Here is a 22,864-nt window from a genome sequence, read left to right on the forward strand (position 1 = left end):
GTTTTTGTTATCACACATTGTGATGGTTAATGTGGATGAACAACTTGATAGGATCTAGAATCACCTAGAAGAGTCTTATCACACCTGTGAGGGATTATCTAGATTAAGTTAATTGAAATGGGAAGAGTTACTTTGAATGTATATACAATTCCATTCTGTGGGCTGAGGTCTCAGACTGGATACACAGAAGAAAGTGAGCTGAGTACAGGTATGCTCACTACTTTCTGACTGTGGATGCAATGTGGTCAGCTGTCTTATAACCCTGCTGTGATTATTTCACTGCCAGGATGACTTCTTTCTTAGATGCTGTTCTATTGCTGTGAAGAGACACCATGACCATGCAACTATTATAAAACATTTGGTCAGTGCTTGCTTTCAGTTTCAGAGGTTTAGGTCAGTATCATCATTGCAGCAAGCAAAGCAGCATGCATGCAGACATGGAGAAGTTGCTGAGAGCTGTACATCTAGATCTGCAGGCAGAAGGAAAGAGAGGCACTGTATTTGTCTGATAAAAGTATACATGGTCGCAATTTATTAACATACTCACAAATCCTTGTTAATAAATCTTTCTTTCTTTCTTTCTTTCTTTCTTTCTTCTTTCTTTCTTTCTTTTTTTCTTTCTTTCTTCCTTCCTTCTCTTCTTCTTCTTCTTCTTCTTCTTCTTCTTCTTCTTCTTCTTCTTCTTCTTCTTCTTCTTCTTCTTCTTCTTCTTCTTCTTCTTCTTCTTCTCCTTCTCCTTCTCCTTCTCCTTCTCCTCCTCCTCCTCCTCCTCCTCCTCCTCCTCCTCCTCCTCCTCCTCCTCCTCCTCCTCCTCCTCTTCCTCCTCCTCCTCCTTCTTCTTTTTTCTTTCTCTCTCTCTCTCTCTTTTTTTTTTTTGAGAAAGGATTTTGGAGTTTTTCTGTGTAGTCCCAGCTATACTGGAACTCGATTTGTAGACCAGGCTGGCCTTGAACTCACAGAGATCCTCCTGCCTCTGCTACCAGGTGCTGGGATTAAAGATATGCACCACCATTATCTAGCTATATTTTTTCTTGTTAGTTACATCCATTGTAGTGGGCTTGTAATGTTTTCTAAACGTAATGTTCATCTCACTTAACTAATAATAATCATTGTCATTATCCTTGTCACCATCATCTGGACATATCTTAATTCTATAAACAACTTGCACACCTTTGAGGTCATATATATTTAAAGACATGGCTTGCTTCTTTTTTACGAGTTATGTTTAAATTTTCAATTAGTAACGGCAAATGTGGATAGTATATTCATATGACATATTTTATATGATTTGCAAACATTTGTTTTTATTTTAAAGTTTATCTTTTCACCTTTTCTATATGGTATGCTTCGAGGTACAATAATACATTATTTTGAATGAGTCCAATTTTTTATTATTATTGAATTTTGTAATATCATAAGCATATCTAGGAACCTTAGATTTCATAGGTATCATTATCTGAGAAACCTTGCCTAATCTAAAGCCAAGAAGGTTTATCTCTACATTTTCGTCCAGGTACTTTAGACCTTTGTTTGATTTTGAGTTAATATGTGTTATACATTGTGAGTTCAGGGTCCAACTTAATTTTTCTGCATGTGAATGTTCACTTATTCAAGACTATGTCTTAATCTTTAAATTGATTTCTCGCTATCATTGAAAAATCAAATTTTCTACACTGTGGCTTTATACATGACCCTGAGTTATGCTTTGGAGATCATATGCCTATCACTGTGTCCCAGCATTGCACAACCTTAATCATTATCATTTACACGTTTTAAAATGACAAAGTGTAAATTATCCAGCTGCGTTTCTTTTCAAGAGTTTCTAGCCTCTCTGGCCCATATGACAGAGTGACCTTGTCAATGTCCTCAAAAAAGCTTGATATTTTGGTAATCATTATATTGAGCCTGTAGGTCACTTTGGAGGGCAATGGCTGTCCCATCTGTGTCAAGTCTTAATCCAGTCCTTTAAGCATGGAGTACCATTTACTTATTTATGTTTTTAAGTATTCTATCAAATTTAGTTGGAGATGAGGTTTTATGCTACATTTAGAAATGCTTTCTGATTTTCATTTTCAGATTGTTTCTTTGATTTGTAAAAAGTATAACTGATTTTTAAATATTGATCACATATTTTGCTAAACAATAAGCTTTAGCTGGGATTTAGAATTTTGTAAAAATTAGGTAACATCAAATAGAGATAATTCTTTATTTTCAAAGTGAGTGGTTGCTGTTGTGGTAGTAGTAAGACAACAGGTACCATATCCTTAAGTGTGGAGCACAGTATTGTTAACTAAAAGGACAATATTATTTCAGGCCTGACAGACACAGCCTAGTATGGGGAGTCTTTGGGGGCCAAAAGGAAGGCCACATGTTCGACAGTTTGGGGAATAGACCTTGGTGTATCTTTAGCTTCGCTCTGCTTTCTTCCCCTCTTGCAAGGCTGTGGATGTTTGGCAGAGGCTAGGCTGTTAATATTCTTTAACAGTTTCCCTCAGGGAGCATCCTAAGCATGTGGCTTACTGGTTAGAACCACACCCACCCTCTGAAGCACTGGATTGTATGGCTCTCATGGAGCTGCAGAGAGAATAATGGAAAGATGCTAGATTTCTTTTCTCATTGCTGGGATGAAACGCCTGATGAAGAGAAGGTTTTATTTTAGTTTATGATGTTTGGGGAAGGGATCTAATCCATTATGGTGGGGCAGCATGACAGCTACTCATAATACATCTTCACTCAAAAGCAGAGAGAGAAAAAACCTGGGGCTCACTTCTTTGTCCTTGTCTTCTCTTTATTGAGCCTGGCACCCCAGCCCATGGGAAGGTGCTTCATTCAGAGTTCATCTTCTCTCATCAATCCAGTCTCTACATAAACACCCCCAGGGGTATATCTCTGAGGCAACTTTGTGCATAGTGAAGTTGACAAGGTTACTTGCTGCTGATCTTGCGTTTTTTTCTAGGATTCAGCTGACTTCCGTTTTTGTTTTCTTTTTGGAGCACACAGAGAGAGCGCTGTGGGATGCCTGAATAATTCCTCTTTTAGCACTCTTAATCATGCAAAGCGAGGTCACAGTCACACCAGGGTCCCCTGACTATGCCACATAACTTGAGCAGCAGGCTCTCCTACATCGGAGACACTTCTTCATCAGCTCACCCTCACTGGACATCCCACCATCATGTGATAAACAGAACACAGAGTCCCGAACACTGTGTGAGAGGCAGACAACTTTAAGAGTCACAGGCACCTGACATTTTCCTGAAGTCACTCATCTTATCAAAAAAAAAAACTACTCGAATGACATCACACAGGAAAGAATGGTGAGTTCTGGGCCTAAGCCTGGGAAAGCACCACTGCTGGCAAGAGAGAATAGAGGTAGCAAAGTGAGCTGAGATAACAGAGGTAAATATTGAAATTAAATCCTCATCTTACGTCTACACTTAATTAAGTTGTATACGTTATTCTGTCCTACAATCTTTACTGATAAAACATGTAGACTAATAATTCCCTGTGGAGGGCTATCTAAAAGGTTGATTGATGCTTGTTGATTGATAGCTGGCACGGAAGAAGCATGGCTATGCTAGTTGAATCTGGAGGTGCAGATCTGATGACTACATAGGGCTCAGTGATAGGCTGGCTGAAGACAGGGAGCCATCTGTGACTAAGAAAAGACTGTGCCATCAGTTTCCTTAGAATAGAAGCCTCTGGTTGGCCAGAATCTTGCGCCAAGCTAGACATAGAGCCTGCTGCTGGAACTGACACACACTGGGGATCTTAAAACACATTGTCTAGCCTTTTTGTTTCTAAGATGTACAAAACCCAATACTTTATCACTTCCATCCATCATTGTTTAGGCATTAAATGATGCTGCTGGCAACTGCTTCCCGTAGCTCCTCCAACTCCCTCTTGCTTCAGTGAGAAGACTTAGTCTGCTCAGTCCTCAGTGCAGCATTTTGCCTCCCATGGAGTTTGAAATGTGCGTGTCTTCTGGTTTAGCATTGTTTGCTCCAAGTCCCTTTAATAATTAATATCATATCTCACTCTAGCCAAGCTGACAGACAGGTGCTTCTGCCTCTCCTCTTGCTTTTTAATTGGCACCTTGTGAGCTGCAAACTGCACAGTGCAAATGAGTTAAATACCAGGTCTGGCTGACATTTCCTTGTTGACAAAAATTACCTAGCTTGCCCTAAGGAGTATTTCAGGTGCAACTACAGAAACAGTTCTGACTGAAGGAACACAAATGTTCCCACGGTGTCTCTGCCCACCAGGCCTCTGTAATGGCATAGTCATGGGGTTAAAATGTAGGCAAAGTTAGGAGACAAAGCTAGGGATTCCTTCTTGAAAAGCTGAGGTTTATTATCTTGTGGTATAACAGGTCAGGTGTAGTCAGCCCCCTAAGACCAAGAGCACACAGCTGGAGAAGTCACATCTGCAAGGAGTGCCAGGCTCCATCGTGATACCATCTTGAAGCAGAGTCGGGAAATGACTGCAAATCTAGGGGATTATGACAATCACGTGCCAATAATGCAATGCCAGGAAAGGATGTATTAAATATTAAGAGTATTAAAGGCATAAAAAAAACCTTTCAGAGGTATATAAGTGTGTGAGAATGCATGTGTCTCCACAACACTAACGTTCCTAGAGAGAAGAGACAGTGAACTGTTGGGCAAAATACAATTACCACTGCATGTATGTGTTACTAAAGCTTTTGTATTTACACAGGTAGACAGTCTGACCTTTCTGCTTCCTGCACCATTAACTTTCCCATGTTAAATCTAATCTAATCTTACTTAGATTCACATTTATGCTGAAATAATGATTACCCCTAAGCCAGACCCAGGAACTCAGCTCTTTACCAGTTATCATAATAATCCTTACCAGAATTTGTATTGATTCTCACCTGGGTCCATTAATAGATTACTGATTTGTGGACTCCTGGAAACATACCATATTCTTTCTTCTACAGGTACTGATTGCTGACCTGCCCTGTTCCAACTCTACTTGAAAGTCTTAGCCTATCTTACCACTGCATTTCTTGAGTTCTCAGTATGCCAAAGAAATCTGGGTCCCAGTGTCCCTACAGCTACAATATCACCAAGCTAGCATGGGCTTTATAGGTAGAGGGAGGGGGACTATCCTTGCTTGCCTTTCAGTTACAGCAGCAGGGCAAAGAAAGCTCTTCTGGCTTTTATCCTAAATATACTGGTTCATAGTTAGTTCCATGCCTTTAAGCCAGTTGGAATAAAAGTTAGCAGGACACTTTGTGTAGTGCTGCTGTACATATAAAATGGTGTGCTTGCTCTGTCCATGTCCCATACTCTAGAAAGATAAAATGCAACCTGCTTCATCATTCTTGTAATACTGACCTGTGTTTGTCTTTCTCACACTCTCCTGGAGTTTAACTACATTGATTCACTTTCCTGGAATGTCTCATTCCACCTCCTACCTTGTGGTTGAGTCTTCAATACTGACTTCCTTTGTTCTACAATGAGGAACATCAGGGAGGAGAAATAAATTACCTAAGGGTGATCTAACCTGTGCTCCCCTGGATGCCTTCCATGATCCAGTTCTGAGAAACAAGACTCAAAAGAGATTTGCTGGAAACAGTAGAGAAAGGGCTTTAATTTTAATTATTTTTTTTTTATTGATTGATTCATTTATTTAGTGCTCTTAAGATGTGAATGCTTAGAAATTGTATTTTCTATCTCTCTAACATGGACAGGTGCTATGGGTACCACCCTATACTTATAAAAGGAGCCAGAAACAGAACACTATGGTTATAGAGCAGAGAGACCAACGGGAATCTGTGTCTTGGATAATAACAATCTAAAGCAGACCTTACCTCTCAATTGACTTATTGCCTAACAAACTTGCCTGTTGAAGCTGAGAGACTAGATCTTGGGTTCAGACTCCATCTTAGAAAACCTGACCTAAGGTTGAACTTGAGTTAACTAATAGGTCAGTACCTAGCTCCAGTTGCCAGGTTACCTCCCAAGAAGACTTGAATCTAGCACCATTTGCCAGGTTATTCTGCAACAAATCTGCACCTCCAGGTTACAAGCCTGCCTGACACTTCACTTCCTAACAACTACCAATCAAGAAGGAAAAAGAAGTTAAATTTATGGTTTGGCTCTCAACACCAGCCAATTATGTTAAAGGCCATAGTGGTCCCTAATGGGATGTGTAGCAGGCTAGATACCTCTTCTTGCCTCTATAAATGCTGGCCTGAAACTGGGCTTGGGTCTGCTCCTGTTCTCCTGCTCCGAGACTGATGCTGCCTACGCTTGAGCTTATATAGAGACCCTAACGCGAGTGCATCTGAATCAGTTCCTTGGTGGTCTTTTAGGGGTTCACAAAGGTTTCCTGGCACAACAAAGCCAGTTTTGGTTTTCTGGTTTTTGTGGCTAAGAGTCATTGATCTCTGTCTTTCTGTTCCTGTTTTCTCTTCTAGTGAATCTGATGTTTAATATTGAGGTAGGATGTGACATTCTTGGGTAGGTTTGCTTGAGCCTACGTTAGGTGGCCTACACTTCTGCTCTTATTATTCTTAAAATATTTTGCCAATGCCTGTATAGTATTCTGATCAATGGCTAAAATCTAATTTTAAAAGGGAAACATATTTTTGTCCTTACCATTAGGATATCATGCCTAAGAGGTTAGCTGTAAAGAGACTTTCTGGAAGGAGCACACCTTGCTCTGGAGTTTGCCAGTCTGTGTGTAACCACTGAGGCTCAGCTCAGTCTACTCAGTTCCTGCTTTACTTTATTGTGGCAGAGTTGCTTGCCGTTTTAGTCTAATCCACTCTCCTGTGTGGCTCCTGTCCTCAGGCATGCCTCTTACCCTGCACCATGCCCACCTGGCCAAGCTGATGCTTCCAGATGGCTTGCTTATTTTAGCTTCTAACAACCCTGTAATATTCAGTAAGATTGGCATCCTCTTCCTGCTTCCTGGTCACATCCCTTCTTCAGCTTTGCACAAAGGAATCAAGGCAACACTTGTCTCCTACTTCTGAGATACTTGGTAAAATGTAACAAAATCCACAAGGATAGTTTACTGACTTTTATCATATAGATGGTAATGAAAGAATTGCTCAACCAAACTCACCTACCTAGCTGAAGGTCTTTAAAATGCATTCATTTAGACCACTAATACCATACTTCTGTCTAGTACCTCCTGTGCAGCAAAGCTTTACTTTAAGAATAATATTTATCTGTATGTACACACATATACATAAACATATGCACATGCACACGTGTGCACGCATACACAAACACACACACAGCTGACTTGCATTGGTCAGCTATGAAGCACTATGACAAACACTTAAGATAGGCAATTTATAAAGAAAAAAACTTCAGTTCTACTCATGTTGGAGCCATTCTCATCAATGATGAAGTGGCCCCATTACCCTTAGACCTTTGACAATGATGTTTAACATGTGATGGAGAAAGATTGCTCACTTGAACAGTGAAAGAGAATGAGAACAGATATGGATGCTACAACTCACGTTGACAATATAATGCCAATGACTAAGAGAGCTCTGACAGCACCCAACAAGTGGCTCCAAAGAGCAACACCTTGAGGGCCAAGTCTAACAGAGACCTCTGGGGGATGGGACATTCACTAAACTGTAGCAGCATTTTTAGTTTACTCTCATTAGATAGTTCAGACATATATGGGAATAGAAAAAAATCCTACTTTGGATCTTCACATGTCAGTCATCCAGCCTCAAGGACTGACAAAGTAGATGTCATATTTCACGGACATGTTCCTTGCCACCTGTTTTCTAATTACTTCAGTCACTAACTACACTGCTGTTCAGTAGAGGTACCAGATGTGCATGTCAATCATGTGCTGTTTTCTCCATGTTTGGAATGAATCAATAAATCAACGAACTCACATTTATTGAGCACTAATTTTTATACCTGCACTGTGCTAACTACAATAAAGTGTTTTAAGAAAAACAGCTTTCTGAGAAACTAGGCCCCATGCTGGCAGTAATTTTTAAACAGCTATGTGGAGATGTAGTCTAAATGTCATAAAGTTCATAATTCTAAAGGTACGACTTGATGAATCTTAATGTGGTCACAGAGGTGTATTCACATTAGTGGTAGCCATTCTTCACCTTTAAATCGGCTTTGCCCATAATGCTTAGAAATAGTGCCTGGGCTATTGTGTATTCACTAAATACTCGGTGAATAAGCAAGTTAAAAATAAAATATTATACCCTCAGAGAGCTCCTTCTATAACAAATTAGATGAAATGTTCATATGAAAAGAGAAAATGAGATAACGTTTCAATAATGCAGCAAATTTATGTAGTAACCCATTGAACTAGAAAATCTGTATCAAATGCTTACTCTGCATGTACCAGGTAGAATTATGTTAAGTTTTAAGCTAACTGAAAATTTCTCATAGAATTAAAAGTCATAGCTTTGAGATTTGTTGTTATTATTGGGTACGTTCTGACCATTAATAGCTGTGTAGGGAATACAAATATTACTTAACTTTACAATATTTTTCTGGTTTAGGTAAAACCTGAGGAATGCAGAATATACATGTGTAAAACTTAGTCTGCATTTCTATTGTGATTTGAAAAACTAAGAGAGACTATTCACCTCAAGACGGGCTTTCCAGAATGTCTTAGAAATTCTCCTCCTTATTGTGACAAAATGCCTGATAAAAGATGCTTTTTTTTAAAAAAAAAGTATTTATATGAGTATGCTGTAGCTATCTTCAGATACACCAGAAGATGACGTCAGATCCCATTACAGATGGTTGTGAGCCACCATGTGGTTGCTGGGAATTGAACTCAGAACCTCTAGAAGAACAGTCAGAGCTCTTAACCGCTGAGCCATTTCTCCATCTGGATAAAAGACACTTAAGGAATGGATGAAGGCCTTATTCTGGCTCACAGTTTGAGGATATGGTAGATCATGGAGGGTTGGGTACAGCAGCTCGAATATGAGGCAGCTGGTTGCATCCCACCCATAGCCAGAACACAGAGATATGCCACTGCCATTCAGCTAGCTTGTTTTCTCCTTTATATTCAATGTGGTACCTAAACTTAGCCAATGGAAGAGTACCACACACATTAGGGTAAGTTTTCCTACTTCAGTTAATCTTTCTGAAAATACCCTCAAAAATACAGGCCAGAGCTGTGTTTCCATGGAGATTGCAGATCCTGTTACGTTGAGACTAAAAAGAAACTATCATGTAGATTTTGGGTCAATATAGGACCATGCTTCTAAAGAAAGAAATAATTTGAAATTTACGGTCATAACCTGGATCAGATGTGAAGTCAGAATTCTCAAAATGTAACTTCAACTTTTCAAACGAATAAAATATGAATTCTTGCTTTAATAACAAAATCAGGAACTTTTGTTGTGCTTCACTAACAGTAATTTTTCAAGAGGTGTAATTTTAAGAAATCACAGTTTATGTTATAGTAACTCATTAAAAAAACACAGATTGGTGACTGAAATAACACTGTATCTTATGTTTTGTTGAAATTTGATGTTAAAAAATACAAACAAACAAATAAAGCCAAATGAAAAATCTCTGGTCTCTAAGAAATTGGAGTGTGTTAACTTCATATTTTTTCCCTTCAGTGTGAATTGAATTGCTATCTGAAGAGCAATTTTATAAAAAAGAATCAGGGACAGAAAGAAAATGGAAAAAAGGAACAGGAGTCACAGTTATTTTTAACATCAAGTGTTGAAATTAAGAGTTAAGTAAGGTTAGACTTTGGACAGTGGTCAGACCCTGGATCTGAACCTCTTCAGAACCCTCTCCTCACTAAAATGTGCTTTCCTATGAATGTGTAACTGGGTCTGTGGACTGTAGAAACTACTGTAAAGAGGACTTCAGACTTTCCTCTAGGTTTACACACACATCCAAGTGTCACTTTCCACCCATGTCTGTTAGTTGTGAGTGTGCAGGATCATGTCCAAACCTGAGCTGAGTTTCAGCAAAGATCTGAACTGTGGCTGAGGCATAGCTAAGAGATAACCTCTCCCTGAGTGTGAAGAGCTAACTGTGTCTATTTGTGTCACCAACTGTGGCAGCAGATGCTCTCAAGAGCCTCTGCGATCACAACACAAGGAAGCTGTTATGGATGAGTGGGTATTTAGTCTCCTGAATTATTGGCCATGGGGGCAGTGTCATCAGACAAGAGAGGCCAAGGTGCCTAGGGGGAGTTTAAATGACGTCTTTTGAAATTGCTAGGCTGTGAACACCATTTTTACCCCCTACTAATTTTCTCCTAATTAAGTACATTTAAGGAGTTGCTATAATCGTGGAACTAGTCATTGTTTTTTACAACCTTAGCTTCTAAAGTCATGGCTGTAGAAAATGATGGGACAAAATACTGACTTGGTGTGATCTAGATATGGGTTTAAAATCTGTTTCCATGGCGCCGGAGAGAAGAGTACTTGCTTCTCTTTAAGAGGACAAGACTTTGGTTTCCATATCAGGTAGCTCATGCTACCTGTAAATACAGCTCCGTGGGCATCTGAAACCCTCTTCTGGCCTCTGAGAGCATCTCTCTCTATATACAATGTTGGGGGTAATATTTAAAAAATGGCTCCCGGACCAGGCTTTTCCTAGGGAGCCACCATTTTCCCATAGATCTGGCTATCTAGAAACACCTGCCTAGGCACCCAGAAGATACCAGTGTGGGGAATGGCTCTGCCAATCCCCTATGCTGTCTCCACAAAGCTGGACTGAACCCCAGGCAATATCCACCATACCCACGGTTCCCGGTAGAATGAAGACTCTTAGAGCTTAAAGGTTATCCAATTGGTTCATATATTTGGAAATGCTCAATTAGCAAGATGCCCACACAATTAGAATTGTAAACCCAATTACCTAACCTTGATATCAATAACTACCTTAGACTGCTAGAGACACTCGGACATCCGTTGCCATTTTCTCTCCTCGTCCTCTCCCTCTCCTTCTCCTCTTCCCTCTTTGTTCCTCTCCTCCCCTTCTCCTTCTCTCCTCCTCCTCTCCTCACTCTGCCTACCTCTATACTGCCAGATTACTGAGCTTTATACAAATGTAGTGGGAAGATACCCCACTATAATACATGTATACACACACACACACACACACACACACACACACACACACGAGAGAGAGAGAGAGAGAGAGAGAGAGAGAGAGAGAGAGAGAGAGAGAGAGAGAGAGGGTGGGGTAGGGATAGGCACAGATGTATAAAAAATGATAAAATAAAATCTAAAAAGTAAAATCTATCTTCACAACCTATTAGTTTACTTCCTTCTCATGGTTACTGTGAGGTAATAATGATGGCAGCATGGTACCTTTCTGGGTTTCACAGAGAGATGGCCTTACAACAAATGATACTGTTACTCAAATCAAATTGGATCATTGTCTTTATCACAAACAGGACAAATACAATGGATCTTTAATATTCCTGATGATAGAGAAATAACACTGATCAATTCATTTCAAATTATTTTATAAATTTCACAGAATGAAGAACTTTCAAAGTATGACAATTTCTGGCTTGAAAAAGAAAATCCAAAATTTTGTATGTAAGACCAGTTTGTTTGCTTTTAGCCATGTCATGAGTCAGAATACAATTAAGGGGACTGATGTCTTGCTTGTTAATATGTTGTGTGTGGACAAGAAAGCATAATTGTCTGGGAACTTGTGAACAATGAAAACTGCAGCCCCTGTCGAAGCCTTTTGACTTTTGAGAACCGACATTTTAATGAGATACCAATAATAGAACCACACTTGTTCTATTGGTACAGTGAATTAATAGATAATTAATAGTTAATTAATAGAACCACACTTGTTCTATTGGTACAGTGGAGTCAGAGAGTCAGTGATCTGAAATGTTAAAGAGAAAAACTAATTTCTCACTGAGGAGATTCAGGTTAGGATCATTAGATCTTGTGGGAGAGCTAAGATTTCAATGAGTGATTAGCATATTCCAGGCTGAGGGACTAATAGGGAAGAAGGAATGGAGGTGCCAATTCAATTATGTTTAGTGGGGGGCCATTAGAAGCTCCTCTAAAATTGGATTATAGACAAAATAAGAGGGAGAGGCAGGGGTTGAGGCAAAGCGAAGCTGAATGGGAGCAAACGCTGACATGCTCTCAGAGTCATGCTCCTGCGTATGATATTCTACGTAAAAAGGAGATCTCAAATATTTAGGGACAAAGAGAAACCATCAAGTTTATTTGAGTACCAAATAAGAAGATATGCAGAGTAATGGTTGGAGCCTAAAAGGCAGCTGAGGAGAGGTGGTCTAGTCAAGTCTTTTGAGGGAATAAAATGTCAAAAGGGAAGAGAATTAGCATCAGAGGATATTTCTGCAGTGGAAACTCAAGGCTTGTGCAAATAGTACCAGCAAGTTAAGTCAGGGAGGATGTATGTCCATGAGAAAGGTGATGAGGCAGAAGAAAAGAGATCCATCAAGACAGAGTCACAAAGAAGTGACAGAGTTACCAGGACAACCATTAGCTCAGTTTTAAACAGATTTGATTAGGGTACCTCAGAGACAGCCATGTTTTGAAGGAAAAAAAAAAAAGTTGTTTGGATTGAAGGGAAAAGTCAAGGTCAAGGATGCATATCTAGTTCCTTAGAGCTACATCCACAGCTCCCACCTCTCCATCACATATTTGGTTATCATAGTGGAGGCTATGGAGGTGTTTGGGTGCCATCCCAACACAATTTATTTTAAAAATATAGCTCTATTCTATACATAAAGCCATTTATTGCAGATATATGTGTAGACATCTTGGGTTTCAAAGCACCTGCAGGTCAGGATGAGAGGGACAAACACAAACACATCATCATAAGCCAAAGTGTAGACATATGCTGTCCCACAGAGATGACTGCTGGTGTGACTTTCTACTCTTAGAAGGCATTTCTGGTGGGAAAGAGTCTGCATTGAACATCAGGCAAGAATGAGTTAGCTTCGTCCATAATTGCGTTGTTCACTGAAATGAGCAATTTACCACCACAGTTTCTAAGTAATGTTTTAGAATTTGGCAACCTATTTCCATAAGATCTAGTAGCCATGGTGACATGAAGAAACTCCATTGCTGAGCTGTCTTGCTTTCAAAAAGCTCTGAAGACTCATAAATCCACCAACGGAGGGGGGGCGGCAAATACTGCGTTTTAACAGCTGGTAAGGGGTAAGTTGTCTAGAATGTGTGAAGTTAGCTTGTAACATTATGTAACATCATGTCGTGAATAGAGTAGCACCGGAGTCCAGAGAAAGCCAATAAGCATTTGCTGGATCTTTCCTACATGGCTCCGCACAGCTGATGACTGTCTTAAACCACGACTGGGAAAGCAGAGATCAGAGAAGTGGATCTAGATAGGCATTTTCACATGTTCTTCTGTCTTATATATATTATGATATGATAGAACAAAATATGTGCAACAAAGAAATATATGCCAATAGCTATGAGACGTTCTATTCTATCTAGCATGGCACTTCTGTCTTATGCTTAAGAAAAATATCAAAGAGAAATACAAATATATGTTCAGAAAACCAGCAGGGAAATATGGGTTAGTAATGCTATCGGATGGTAAGATGTAATAAACAAAGTTGAAAAGAAGCCCTAGTGGTAGTAGATGGCTCCTGGCATAATATTAGACATTGAAGGTGGGTCACAAATCTGTCAAGTGCAGGAGTCCACTACAGCTGCAAAATGGACAGAAAATCTGCTAGAGGCAACAGGAGCTCAGTCCTGGATGAGGAAGAACAGGAATTAAATTTTGCTTTACATTTTGGTCATTTGTATACTTAAGCAGGCATTACTTTACAATGAAATACTTTTGAAACCTTGTCTGATGTGAGACTCTCTACATGGTGACTGCAGCTTTTCTTTAAGGACTTTTTTGCCTGTCCTCTCCATCTGGAAAGTTATAATTATTCATCTTTCCAGGTGAGCGGATGAGGGCTCAGCGAGACTAGAAAGCAATTTGGCTGAGTTCACATGTGAGCTCTGAGACATGGGCTCCGTTGTTTTCTTTGTCTTTCCTTTCTTTCTTTCATTGTCCACCATCTTATTACTAGGACTCTAAATGATTAGAGGATTGACTCAGAGTCTCTTAAAATCCGTCTTGTGTAATATGTGTCTTTTTGCCTATATCCCCACTTTCTTTTTCCAGTAGATATGGTCAGGGAATCTAAAGAAGTGGCTCTGGGGCCTGAGCTCATCCTTTTGTGTTCTCTCCCAGGGTACCAACTTCTTATTCCAATGCGCGCACGCCATTATGGACAAAAAAGTAAATGCCACCCTTCTGGTTTGTGGCCTTGCAATTTTCAGAGAAGGCCCACAGAGACAGAACTTTTCTAATATGAAGCCTCCATGGAAAGCCTGAGTTGTTTCTCTTTATAATGTATATGCCCTTCCTTATTATTCTAAAGGTAATGTGCATTAGCAGAAGCATATAATGTGACCAAACAGGCAGGGCTCGATGTGTCTACATAGCTGTCATCAAACCAGTTAAGTAATATTCAAAGCACCAAGGTGACACATCACCTGACTGACAACCAGTGGTTCCCAAGACTTAGAACTCATTTTTCTTCCATCCAAGAGATAAGAAAACACTCAGCAAGTCCACATGATTAATGTTCACTGCTAGTTAAATTGGGCCTTTGTCTCAGCATAATATCTAAGTTGACATTGTCAAAATTAGGTAAAAACCTGACAGAAAGATGAGTCGAAACAGAAAGACGAGTGAAATAAAACCAGGACAACTTGCAAACCAGAGAAAATCACAAAACTGAGAAGGGAAAGTGGGATGTTTCAATCCTAACCAAGAATATTTGCTCCTGATGCCTTCTGGGAGAAGAAACTTTAAGACAGGTCCTGTCTGCAAGAGTAGTTGTCCAACACAAGACAGACCCCGCAGCTCTCTCTCTCTCTCTCTCTCTCTCTCTCTCTCTCTCTCTCTCTCTCTCTCTCTCTCTGTATGTGTGTGTATGTGTGTATTCAAAAAGTATTTTCTCTTAAATGAACAAAACAAGAGTTTAGGGGAAAGTACCATACAATATTTCTAATTTTTTCTCCCTAATTCCTTTGGAGACCAAAACTTACATGCTAAAATAGACTGCTTCGAACAATATTTTCAGACAAATTATTTTTATAGAAGCCATGATTTTAAAATGTGAAATAAGAAAAAAAATTCTGATAATAAGAGCCTTCAGATTAAAGGATGTGATTTCAGAAAAAAAGTGCGTCTCAGTTCAGTTGTTAGGACAAAATACCATATGCTGAGTGTGATAAACATCTGAAATGTATTTCCCATAGTTCTAGGGTTTGTGAAACCCAAGATCCAGCTTATGCTGCGGTTTAGGTACTGCCGAAGACTCTCAGGCTTGTCAGTGGCCACCTACTCACTGTGTTCTCGGTGGCTTTTCTTCTGTCATGCATGTAGAGAGAGAAAGCATTTTCTCTCTCTTTTTGCCCTCTCCTTTCACCTCTCTTCCTTTCTCTTGTTAGCAAACCACTAATTATTTCCTGGCAGCCTAACCCTTATCACCCAATCAAACCTTATTTCCTTCCCGAAGTCCTTTGCTCTAAATGTCATCACATCAGTAGGTAGGGCTTTAAGATTTGACTTTTTAGTGGAGTCAAGAATTCAATCTATAAAAATTGGTGGCTTGGAAAGAGCTAAGAAGCCTTACAGGAAGAATGCTTCTGCACTTGGCTAGGGATGAAGACATCCTCTATTCCTGCCCCTATGCCAGCTAGAAGGATCGATGGGGCTCACTGCATGGAAGCGCTTTCTGCAGCTCTACTTTGTAGCTCAAAGGTTTGCTTCTTGAAGCCAGCTGAACCCCGTGGCCTGTGGGTGTCAAAAGACACAGTGCCTAGTTCCTGGCAAAGACACTGGAATGCAAAGGAAAGGGCAAACACAGAATGAGTTGTTAAGGATAAATTAAGGTCTGTCCTCTGTATCAGAAGCAACTCCTAGGTGTTCTTTATTTCTGAATAAGTCAAGACTGATGCTCATTTGCATTTTGCGTGGTGACAGCCACAGTTCCTGAGATGCAGGGATTTGCATCAGCTAAAATGCCTTATCTGTCCCTTTTCCCAAGCAAATGGGAACTGTAGTTAGTAAAACAGTTTTGCACATTTGGTAGTGAAAAGAAGCAAATCAATGTCAAACTAGGGAAAGACCATTTTTCAGTCTTTTCCCATACATTTTTTTTGAAAGAAAAGATATCGAGTCACTTAATTAGCTTAATGACTCATGCTCTGAACACACTGAGGAAGCAAGGCCTTCCCCATCAAATAGACCTGGCCTGCTTCACTTTGCCCTAAAGGATCCGTGGGCTCATGGCACTTCCAGCACATTGTCAATACAACTGGATGGTAAGGTTGGAAGTGCATTAATCTCTTCAGTTCCCAGGGCACTTTGCCTGTGATTATAAGCTGAGTCATATTTACTGCAAACTAACAATATATGGATGTTATGTAATTTCATGGTGAAAACACTCAGCAGTGTTGGAAATAAGGGAAGTGAAAGATGACATCAACTGCATGCCTTATGAGGAAGACAGAGGGAAACCAGACCCGGGCTAGGAGCAGTATGCCAGAACAGACCAACAGAATGCACAGAAGCCTTTGAAACTCTGAGACAAACATAGGTCCTTTCCCTCTTGTTTCTCTCAGACATTTATCACAGCCTTAGCTGTGTGATGAAAACAGGACTAAAGACCTAGAGGTATTTTATCTAACATCTGGTCTAATTCTGTTGTACTGGGTCCATTTATCAGCTTCAATGATACCAGTCTAGCATATTTATGTAACTCATTAGTTTATGAGGAATGGCATAGATTAGAAAGAATATTATTCAGGTCTATTTACTGGGATACTCAGGTAGAAAAATATGGACATGAGCAGCATGGAGTGCTTACTCTCCATGCTGAATGGTAGCTTTCAGGAATGACTTCTATAAAAGGCCTATGGAAGGAGCTTCTATGACTGTGGAGTCTTTGGAACAAGGTTGACCTGTGTTAGGTTTGCTCTCGAGAGAGTAATTCAGCTGTTCTATGTCAACAGGTGTCTCCTTTAAATCTAAATGACTGACCAACAAAATGTACACCGTGGTCCTAGTTGGGACCTAGCTCCAAAGCACACAGCATGAGAAAGGTGGAACGCTAATATAGGGCCAGGAGGCATAGCCCAGGGGTACGTAAAACCTCTTACAAATGATGCAGAGATTTTATTTAGTTCATTTTATGTTGACACTGTTCACTCCATTTTTGATTTTGTGATGCTACATGTGCTATAAGAAGAGTAAATTCAAGTCTACCAATAATGCCTAGCTAAAAACACGACCACCACCACCCAAAACAACAGCAAAATAATAATAAAACAAAAATCCTACAGATTTTACTTTGGTAAAAGATCCATCTAGATTTCCGGGATCATATCAGTAATTTGATAGCTATTAGTGGATACATGGTGTTTGCCAGTGTCTCCCACATGAATAGCAGTAGAACACCAGGGTAGTCACATGCATCACAGACATATTATATATTCAGTAATAAACAGAATGTGTGAAAATAGTGATTTATTCCATTTATGGTTTGAACAGTGCATTGTTTATCATGGTGACTAACTCGCTTGATCTGTATGAAGCTTGAACATTTCCTGGAAGATGGAATTTCACATGCTAAATCAGGAAGAGTTGTTCATTTGATCATGTTCAGAGCTTGGGTTTAGAAGTCAAAAGTAACAGACACCAAAAGAAAGTATCTTAGTTACTTTCTTATTGCTGTGAAGAGACACCCTGACCAAGGCAACTTACAGAAGAAAGTTAATCGGGGCTTACAGTTTCAGAGGTGAGTTCATGACATTCAAGGAAGGGAGCAAGGCAGGAGACAGGAAAATAAGGCATTGAGCAATAGCTGAGAACGTATATCTTGACTGAAAGTGAGGGAGAGAGCTAAATGGAAATATTGTGGACTTTGGAAACCTCAAAGTGGCACATATTCTCCAACAAAGGCACACTCCGTTATTATTTCCCAAGCAATTCCACCAACTGAAGACTGAATATTCAAACACATGAGCCCATGGGGGCCATTCTCATTCAAATCACCACAGAGGGGAAAAGACTTTTGTGTTGCATTAGGAATCCTGAGGAATGGGCCGAGCATGCGCTGTACTTACAGCAGAGTTTAGTAATTGCATGGTTTAGTAGTTGAAGGTTCATGAAGGCTGAAGGCCCCACTTCTTTTTCAGAGATGCTTGCATGCCTTTTTCACCCATGATGTCAGAGATTAACTTGTCAGAAAGGAGCAAGGAATAAGACTTGTTTAAACTTAACTTAATTTCAGACTTTAATGTGTCTATTATATAGGCAAATAATATATATTTATTCTTGTAGTCATAATGAGAATATACAAAATAAAATACATTTTTTTGCCATTGACTTGCTTGATGTCTACTGAGGTATATGTATGTTAATATGTAAAAATAAGTTCAAGTTTACATAGAGAGTTGTTCTAGGGTAGAAATAGTCACTGAATTATGAATGTTCTCTAAAGAGGGAGAGATACACACACAGGAAAATAATTGGGGATGTAAGTAAACCCACTGGCAATGCATTTAATCCAAAATGTGTTTTTGGACATGTTGGATTTATTAGAATGAAAGGGCTTAATTATAGATACTTTTGAGTAAAACAGTCACTGAACTGAAAAGAAATGATGCTGTCTATTTAAGGTTCTCTTTGGGGCTTAGGTGGAAATCAAGAAGTATTAAGACAGGATTTGCATTTCTTAGAAGGAAACACTAAAGATAAAGAATGCTAGATTTTCACCAATGGTTATTGGGATTGTTATCTACTGTTATTAGTCCAGGGTAGGGGAAGAGAAGAGGAAGAAAAGAAGAAAGAGGAATAGAAAGAGAAGGAGGAGAAGAAGAAGAGAGATAGGGAGGAAGAAGGATGAGGAAGGGAGAGAGGAAAGAGAGGGGCAAAGGAGGGGAATGGGAAAGGGGATAACAAAGAGAAAGTGGGGGCAGAGAGGAAAGATGTATATGAGGCGCTGTCCTTGCTGTTGGAATATTATTAAAGATAAATATGGTCTAAGGATTTCTGGGTTCAATAAGCGTACTCACTGCTGAGTATACACAGTATTATGAGGAACAAGAATTGCTAAAAAAGGTTACCAATGGCGAAGTTACCACCAAGTATGAAAATAGTTAGTTTAATACATAATACAAAACAATTAGTTTAGTTCATAAGACAGAATCTAGAACAAGCAATTGGATTTTCAGACTCAAGGCTTATTATCTACTATCCTTTTCATTGGGTAACAAAATACCCAACAGAAAGCAATAAAAGAGAGAAGAGATGTATTTTCACTTCTAAATTTCAGGGTTTATCAATTCCTCCTGGCAGGAAAGGCATGACAGGGGGATCTTGTCAGTCTGAGGCTGATAGAGTATATAGCAGCCGTTCCACATAACTGGTGGGTGAGGAAACAGAAAACAGGCCTATGAGCAGAGCCACAGTTTAGTCCTCAGGGTCTGTCTCTAATGGCTACATCTACCATTGAGACCTATATTACAAATACCACCACTGGGAACTAAGTATTCAAACGTACAAACATGGAAGATATTATATTTAAACAGTGATGCAAGAGTATGGTAGCCAGAAAGACCATAAACATGAAATCCCTTTCCACTGGAAAACAGCTTATAACTTTGCAAGTAAATGGTTGCTACAGTGACATTATATGCAGATGGCATTAGAAACATACAAGCAAAGCAATCCTCCAACCAATACAAAGACAAGTCCAGGAAACAAAGCTATATCCCAGGAGCCGCTGTGGAAGTGGGAGCTATCTAACTCCGTCATCACAGAGTGAGGATTATTCTTTTGAGCTGTCCAACAGATTCAAGATGGGGCCCTGATTCTCTGGTACACACTGCACTTGAAACCCAGGCATGTGTCTTCCTGTCTGTGAGAGGTGTATGCAATGTATGTTGTGATGGAAGATCACAAAAGGATGGAGAAAACAGCACCTTCCCAACAGCATACCTACTGTTAAGTAAGAGTTAAGTGCTGCTCCATGATAGAGCGATTGTTGTCATTGTGTTTTGGGTCAACTTGATAAACCTTGAATCATCTAAGAGAAACTCAGTTGAGAAAGTGCTTCCATCACATTGTCATAGGCATGGCTCTGGGGCATGTTCTTGGTTAGTGATTGATGTGGGTGGCTCAGCTCCTGTGTGTGATGCCACACCTGGACCGGTGATCCTGGCTTGTATGAGAAAGCCAAGGAGAACATGCTGGTAATGGCATCATTCCTTCATTGCTTCTGCATCAGTCCTCATCTCCAGATTCCTGCCATGAGTTCCTGCTCTGATTTCTCTTTGTGATGGAAGGTGACTATAACATAGAATAAGCCCATGCCTCCCAAATTACTTTTGGTTGTGGTGTTTTATCACAGTCATAGAAACCCTACCTAAGACAAGGCCTTGAGTTTTATTTCCATTATGGGAAAAATACCCCTTCTCCCCTTTGAGAAAATGTGTAGACATGAGCTATCTGGACTCTCCACCAAAATACTTGCAGGCACACTTACAGGTTGGCCTTTGTCTTTCTGTTCCATGCAGAAGACTACTAAGTAATGCAGTCTCCTAAGCCTGCCTGCAAAACCACCAAGCAAGACCTAAGCAGACCACTCATGTGGCTTCGACATTTGTCATGGTAAACTATAGAAGTGTTTTTAAAATTTTGATAACCTCTGATTGGCATTTTAAATAGTTAACACTAGAAAACACCACAGCGAAGGCTACCACTGTATCAAGCAAATTTACTTTTATAGAAACTGGCATTTGGGCTTCAGTCTTTGCTTGCAGCTTTATGTGCACCTTGCTTGGTGACCTCTAGCTCGAGTCTCTCTGACCCCCACAGCTTCAAGATCTCTGCCTTACATGAAGCTGCATACTGAAGGCTCTGACTTTGCAAGGTCAAATTCTACCTCTGCCACTTACCCAGTCTGTCACTCAGGACAGCTCACTTTACTTTCCAACTGTGTTTTCTCTTAAGGATGTCAATGAGGATATGCAGCACAGAAGATGGGAGTAAGCACTGAAGGAGGTGGTAGAAGCAAAACACTTAGCACAGTGCCTAGCCCATGGGTAAATGCTATTGTTATACAACCCATACATGAACAGCCATGGTTTATAAATATTCGATTTAATGTGTCCTGTACTTATGAAGAGGACCAAGTTGTTATAAGGGTATTTTGAGACACTGTTGTCAAAGCCAGAACCTCAGTGTTCTCTTAAACCCCTAAGTTCAAAGCCAATTACTCAGTAGATGGAAAATTCAATTATTCTATGTCTTGGTTAGGATTTTATTGCTGTGAACAGACGCCATCACCAAGGCAGCTATTATAAGGACAACATTTAATTGGAGCTGACTTACAGGTTCAGATGTTCAGTCCATTATCATCAAGGCAAGAACCTGGAGGCATCCAAGAAGGCGTGATGCAGGAGGAGCTGAGAGTTCTACATTTTCATCTAGAGGTTGCTAGGAAAATACTGACTTCCAGGCAGCTAGAACAAGGGTATTAAAGCCCACTCCCACAGTGACACACATGACTCTAACAAGGGGCCACACCTACTCCAACAAGGCCATACCTCTAAATAGTGCCATTCCCTAGGCCAAGCACATACAAACCACCACGCACCACAGATATGCAGTTCAACTGCCTCTAGGGCACAAATATGCAATTGAGCAAAGGTGATCACGGGCCAGCTTGTGATGGAACGGACCAAAGTGAACTACCATGAAGGACATTATGTATAAGCTATGATAAGAAATAGTTAAGTTCCTATAACTTCTTACAGTAAAGGGTCCTTCATGGGGTTGGAGAGAGTGTCTTGCCTTTAATTGGGAAGCAAGCTATCAGCTGTATTTTCATTAGGTTTTTTTTTCTTCTGTCTTTTTTAAAGTTTATGGAAAATAAATCTATGAAATCTCATCTTTGATGTGATCTTTTAGCTCCCAATGTTTGGGTGACATAACAGTCAACTCACAAATCCTGTCTTTAGGACAGGGGAACTGGCCCAGTAGGTTAAAGCACTTGCCACTAAAGTATAAGGAATGGATTTTCCCAGGACTCTATATCACATAAAAAACTGATGGTGTGTTGGCCTGAAAGGACAAATCCAGCGAGCCATAGACAGAGGATTTTTTAGTGTGGTCCATACACCATGATGAAACCAAATGGCAAGCTATAGGTTCAATGACAGGTCTAGCTTCAAAATATTAAAGAAAGACACATGAGAAGAACCTTGGGTCTCCATGCACGAGTGGCCACATACATGCATACAAATGTGCAAGGTCCACTACTCATTCATATTGTGTACCTCCACTCTTTAGTTACATGGCTCGTTTGGTTACGAAGGTATAGGAAAGAACCTTAACCCTTTGCCTGCCAGCCATCTCAGCCTTGGTAGCTTTTTCATTGTAGATTTAAAATGGTTCAAGTTATACGAATATCCACTAGGCCTTCTACACAAATAGTTCACACTTGCAACAAGACCAAAAGACACCACCATGTGGTTTCATAAAGGTTTCAGACCCATAAGCAGCATCAGTGGCCAATGTCACTGGTTCGTCCTCTGCAGAGACACCAGTTTAATTAGATTGTTTAATACCTATGTTAACATTTTGATGTGCAGAAATACAAACATCTATGTCATTAAATAAGCACAAAGCATAATTTTCTCCACAAAACAGATTTCCAGGTTTCACTTACAGAAAATGCTCTGAATCAGGGGCTCGCTCTTCTGCAGTTGGCTTTCTCCTTTTCTCAGCAAATCAGCAGAATATAAATGGGTCAAGGG

This window comes from Arvicanthis niloticus, chromosome 27, assembly GCF_011762505.2.
Source record: "Arvicanthis niloticus isolate mArvNil1 chromosome 27, mArvNil1.pat.X, whole genome shotgun sequence".
In the NCBI taxonomy this organism is placed as follows: domain Eukaryota; kingdom Metazoa; phylum Chordata; class Mammalia; order Rodentia; family Muridae; genus Arvicanthis; species Arvicanthis niloticus.